This window comes from Eupeodes corollae, chromosome 2, assembly GCF_945859685.1.
Source record: "Eupeodes corollae chromosome 2, idEupCoro1.1, whole genome shotgun sequence".
Classification (NCBI taxonomy): Eukaryota; Metazoa; Arthropoda; class Insecta; order Diptera; family Syrphidae; genus Eupeodes; species Eupeodes corollae.
Genome location: NC_079148.1, coordinates 118,299,896 through 118,305,895, shown reverse-complemented (window position 1 = coordinate 118,305,895; position 6,000 = coordinate 118,299,896).

Below are 6,000 nucleotides of genomic sequence, written 5' to 3'. Positions count from 1 at the left end.
AGGTAATATTTCTGGAATATTCTAAGGTACATTATTCAGGTAGTCTTTTGCTTGGAGGTATATGTGGTAATGTGACGACATTATAGTTTTCTGTCATCGTTTTCAAGTAATAATATACAACTCGAAAGGAAAGGTGATGTCCGCGTTAATGTAAGCATCTACTCGTAAGAGTAATTAATCTAATTGAACCGTGAGACATCAGGAGGCTCAACTAGACTTGGGTAGACTTGGTTTTATGTTTTAAAATTTATGAACACAGATTTGCCATTTGAAAAAAAAAACAACAAAAAATGTAAATTGTTATCGAAAAAGAAAACAAGATTTTTTTTGGGGGACTAGACTTAGATACTTTTTTTTTTAGATTTTTAATAGCTTTTAAATTATGCAGGAAAGTATTCAATTACGCTTTAGGTACCCTAATGTTAATGTTGAATTATTCCTGGAATAGATTTTTGTTTACACATTAAACTGTAATTTGAACTTTAACTCTAAGCAAACAAAAATTATTTAAGGAAAGGGTATATGAATAGAAAAATAACATTGTTGATTAACAGTTAGGGTTTGAGAAATCAGAAAAAAGGCCACAAGACCTATTCTAAATGCAACTTACATTAAGTAGAACTATAAAAAGCAAAATAACAACAATTATGGGAAACTAATCAATGGAAAAATACCGGACCAAAATGTAAGGTCTAAAACAGAAATTTTGGCTTTAGTAACTTCTGTCCCCAAAAGATTTTTAAATGTTTCATTTTGGAAGTCTCTTTGTTCAGTTTAGTTATTAACTTTTTATTGGTCGTGGTCTGATTTGTTAAATTACAAATTTTAACGTTTCAAGGTGTGTGTACACTTAATTTAAATCCACGGTTATTAAAAATATTAAAATATTATGCCCGTAAGTACTTTCATGGATGTTTTAGACGCAGTATACACTATAGGTCCTATTTTCCATAACTTGTTTAAAAATTTGTAAAACGCTACGAACGTTGTCCTTTATTAAGTCAATCGTCCAGGCTGGTCGGAGTAGAATAGCGACTTCACATACCTTCACAAAAAATAGTCAAGTGACGCAAACTTAAATCGTAGGATATTGGAAGTCAATTTACGGATCCGTAATGTGAAACTGAGCGGTTACCAAACGTTTCCTTCAATTAATAAATTATGGCACGAGCTGTGTGACATGTTGTTAACACAACTCCTGCATGTCAAGTTGTTCAATTGATGAACGGATAAGTCAGTAATCATTAATCTTTAGTCGTGGCTATTGACTGAACCGTTCTGGTCAGCATAGTTTTTAAAGAAGATTATGCCAGACAGATTAGTTTATTGACGCAATTTTTCCAGCTACATAGCTTCATTGCTAAAACAAATTAAAATAATACATAACGAACAAAATAGTAATTTTCAAAAAAAATTCCAGAATTAGAAAGCATCAGTCTATTCATGTTCAAATGCGAGACTAAAAAAAAATCACTTCACAGCTAAAAAATAGGGGCCAGTTACCGCTATAATAATTAAATCTAATATTCGAATACAAATCAGCATTATTTTCAATCATTGGATAATTTTAGAAGTATTTTAAAAGTCAGTTTTCCAAATATTTATTTACTCTCTTTTTTTAAATTTAAGTATTTTATAAAGATAAAGCATAGTACATACTTGTGAACCATCTCGTGAACCCATACAAATTTCAGTTTTTGGTTCACCCGTGAACTTGCTCGTGAAGCTGAGTGGAGAACAAAGTGGAGAGTTTTCGTTCACGGGCAATTCACGTGCAAAATGTACGGGAACTGTTGGTGAAGCTGAAGTCAAATGTTCACAACGTGTACTCACAAGTGTGTACCAGTGAGCAATGTTAAAAGTTCACTTTCTCCACTGGCGAACGTTCACTTCACGAGGAAGTATGTACTAGGCTTAACTCTTAAAAAATTGCGAGATAGTAAATTATGCTTATTTTTCACACTTCTTCAAAAATCCGTTATCATTTTTTGGCGAAAAAGTTATCGTAGTCCTACAGTGGGCAAAATCGTGAAATGTATAAACACGATCAAACAGTTTATAGCGATCGTACCAACGAGTATTAAAAAAAGGTTTTATAGGTATTTATATAAGGCTTATAAATACCTTATTTTAAACCCGCTGTTTTGGTAGCTGTCATTTTCTAAAATTTGACAATGAAAAAGTACGTCATAATTGAAAATGATTTACACAGTTTGGAGTTTTCTTGGAAATGTAAGCTGAACGTGTTATTTCTCTAAGAGGTAATCGCAATTCGAAATCTTTTTATTTAAAACCTTTAGTATTTTTTTATTTAAAGTCATTTCAAGGATAAGTTCAATGTCTTAGCTCCACAAATAGATTCAAGACCTTAAACATGGAATTTGTGAAAATATCTAGGACATAAAGCCACAAATGATAAATTAATTGGCCATTCATATTTTCGAAAAGAAGATATGCTGCTACAGCCTTAAACAAAATCGTTGTTTATTGTAAATGGTATATTTTTAACTTAGCATAGGAAGTTATTGTAATAGGTCCGATTTGTTGAATTGAAAATTTTGACATTTCTCGACGTTTCAAGGTCTTTGGAGTCGAAATGAAAGACTTTTAGAGAGATGTTTTTATTTTTTTTTATCAAAATATTAAAACTATCTCAAAGCTAGACAAAAAATTCTTAAAAAACTTGCGTACATTTCAAAAACTTCACAAAATATCTTACTGGCCCTATGCGGTTACTCTTAGTTAATCCTTTATCTTATTACTACTGCCTTTCGGCCTAAGAACAATTTTAAACTAAATAACGAGAACTTATTACTTCTTTAAAAATTGCTTAAAACTACATAAAAACTAGAACAGCCCTAGTAAGCTCTTTTTTTTTAATATGTATTTTTTTTAATCTTTTTTTTTTGCTGCCACTCTGACTGTACCTAACCTAATCCTTAAACCTATGTAAGACGGCCAAGACCAAACGCCCTAGACAACTTTAAATGACGTTCTCAATTTGAAGCCACCAAAACTGGTTCACCTGCTTCACCCCATCTCTTCGGTCCCTATCGGAAACAGTCCTACTGAGCCGAAGGCACCCGGCTCCGTCTAGTTCGAGGACGCCTCCACTGTAAAGGAGTCACCTATCTACAGTTTTACGGCTGACGTGGTAGATGAGCGGAACCGCCTTCCTATCCTGTATCAGCTCTCGATTGTCTAAATAAAGAAAAGCTTCGGCAAAATGTTGCTACTTAAACGTGCACTTTCGTAGTATCCATTGTTGGGATAGTAAGCCCCAAAAATTAAGCTGCTAGTCGACGACATCGCTTTGTCAGGGCAAAGCTCCCCTAGCTCTGGCCAGAGCAGCAGTCATATGTCTGTCGAAATACAAGTACTGATCCAACCAGATGCCAAGGTACTTTACTACACTTTTATTCGCCAGTGGCTGTCGATTTGGTCCAACGATCACTAGATTTTTCCAGTTCTTTCTCGTACGCAATCAGTTTCTCGGCGTACGCTATTGCCTGAGTCAGACCTGCTATCAGATCACTGGTGTAAATTCTGAATAAGATCGACGAGTTAACAGCTCCCTGTTGAAGACTATTTTTAATATCAAAGATTTTGGTAGATACATTGCCAATTGTGATAATAAACCGTCTGCCATTTTTTAGAGAGATGTCCGTGCGTGCGTGTGTGCGTACGTCCATACGTTCACGACTTAATACTAAAATACTAAAATTTAGTCTAATTTACTTTCGACTTAAATATCTTTTCAACAGTTAAAAATATTATCTTCAAACTAATTTTATTTCACAGAAAATATTTACATTCAGTAAAGTTTTTATAAAAGTCCAACAGCCCGTTTTGTTCATACAAAATTAAAATCTACAGAAATCAGTACCCAAAATTGTTTAAAATGTTCGGTTCCCGATATCTCGTGAACAATTGAAGATATTGACTTCGAATTAATTCAATTCATCCAATTTATATTTGTTTATAAACGGTGATTTTTTAAGAGCTTGAGAACTTTTTAAAAAAAAAAAAACGCATAAAATTTGCAAAATCTCATCGATTCTTTATTTGAAACGTTAGATTGGTCCATGACATTTACTTTTTGAAGATAATTTAATTTAAATGTTGGCCGCGGCTGCGTCTTAGGTGGTCCATTCGGAAAGTCCAATTTTGGCTAACTTTTTCGAGCATTTCGGCCGGAATAGCCCGAATTTCTTCGGAAATGTTGTCTTCCAAAGCTGGAATAGTTGCTGGCTTATTTGTGTAGACTTTAGACTTGACGTAGCCCCACAAAAAAGTCTAAAGTCTAAAGTCAAGTCGCATGATCTTGGTGGCCAACTTACCGGTCCATTCCTTGAGATGAATTGTTCTCCGAAGTTTTCCCTCAAAATGGCCATAGAATCGCGAGCTGTGTGGCATGTAGCGCCATCTTGTTGAAACCACATGTCAACCAAGTTCAGTTCTTCCATTTTTGGCAACAAAAAGTTTGTTAGCATTGAACGATAGAGATCGCCATTCACCGTAACGTTGCGTCCAACAGCGTCTTTGAAAAAATACGGTCCAATGATTCCACCAGCGTACAAACCACACCAAACAGTGCATTTTTCGGGATGCATGGGCAGTTCTTGAACGGCTTCTGGTTGTTTTTCACTCCAAATGCGGCAATTTTGCTTATTTACGTAGCCATTCAACCAGAAATGAGCCTCATCGCTGAACAAAATTTGTCGATAAAAAAGCGGATTTTCTGCCAACTTTTCTAGGGCCCATTCACTGAAAATTCGACGTTGTGGCAGATCGTTTGGCTTCAGTTCTTGCACGAGCTGTATTTTATACGGTTTTACACCAAGATCTTTGCGTAAAATCTTCCATGTGGTCGAATAACACAAACCCAATTGCTGCGAACGGCGAGGAATCGACATTTCACGGTCTTCAGCAACACTCTCAGAAACAGACGCAATATTCTCTTCTGTACGCACTGTACGCATTCGTGTGGTTGGTTTAATGTCCAATAAAGTAAACTGAGTGCGAAACTTGGTCACAATCGCATTAATTGTTTGCTCACTTGGTCGATTATGTAGACCATAAATCGGACGTAAAGCGCGAAACACATTTCGAACCGAACACTGATTTTGGTAATAAAATTCAATGATTTGCAAGTGTTGCTCGTTAGTAAGTCTATTCATGATGAAATGTCAAAACATACTGAGCATCTTTCTCTTTGACACCATGTCTGAAATCCCGCGTGATCTGTCAAATACTAATGCATGAAAATCCTAACCTCAAAAAATTCACCCTTTATAAGAAATAAAAAACTTTTAGGAAAGGCTACTAAATTGTTCTTCGACTAAAAATCTCATTTACTAAAAATAGACTTTGAAATCAAAGTATTACATCATATGCAAAATATTGTTGGTAATTTTAAATTTTTTTAGAATAATTCAACTGACAACGTTTTTTAACAAAACACGAAAATCTACAAACTCTCTTAGCAAGACAAATCGACAGACGGGATAGGAAGTTATCAGTGTGGGTCCTCTTTTTCTCTTTGCAATACAAATCTATTCATTTCCTTGGAAAATACTTTTTTTCAATATGAGAATGAAGCCTCTTATTGGAAAATTCTATATTAATCTCTTCAAAACTTTAAAATGTCCATAAATTTCGTGAACTTTTGTAAGATTAAATTTGAAGAGTTATAACGTAGTTTATGCTAATACTAGGCATTATTTGTAAATTGATTGTAAAGAAACTGAATGATCTATTTATAATGAAATTTTTCAATATATTCTCCTCTTCCTTTAAACCCAACAGTTTAAAAAAAAAAATGTTCATATATCCCAGCAGTATGAGTACTGCATTGTTTTTTTCCGTTCTTTTAAAAGATCCTTATTTAAAGAAAAAGATTTGCACACCAATTTCTCTCCCTTTATAATCTTTACCATACAATTGCACCACATAAAGAAATTAAGATATTCTAAACACCTCATTAAAATTTATTAAACA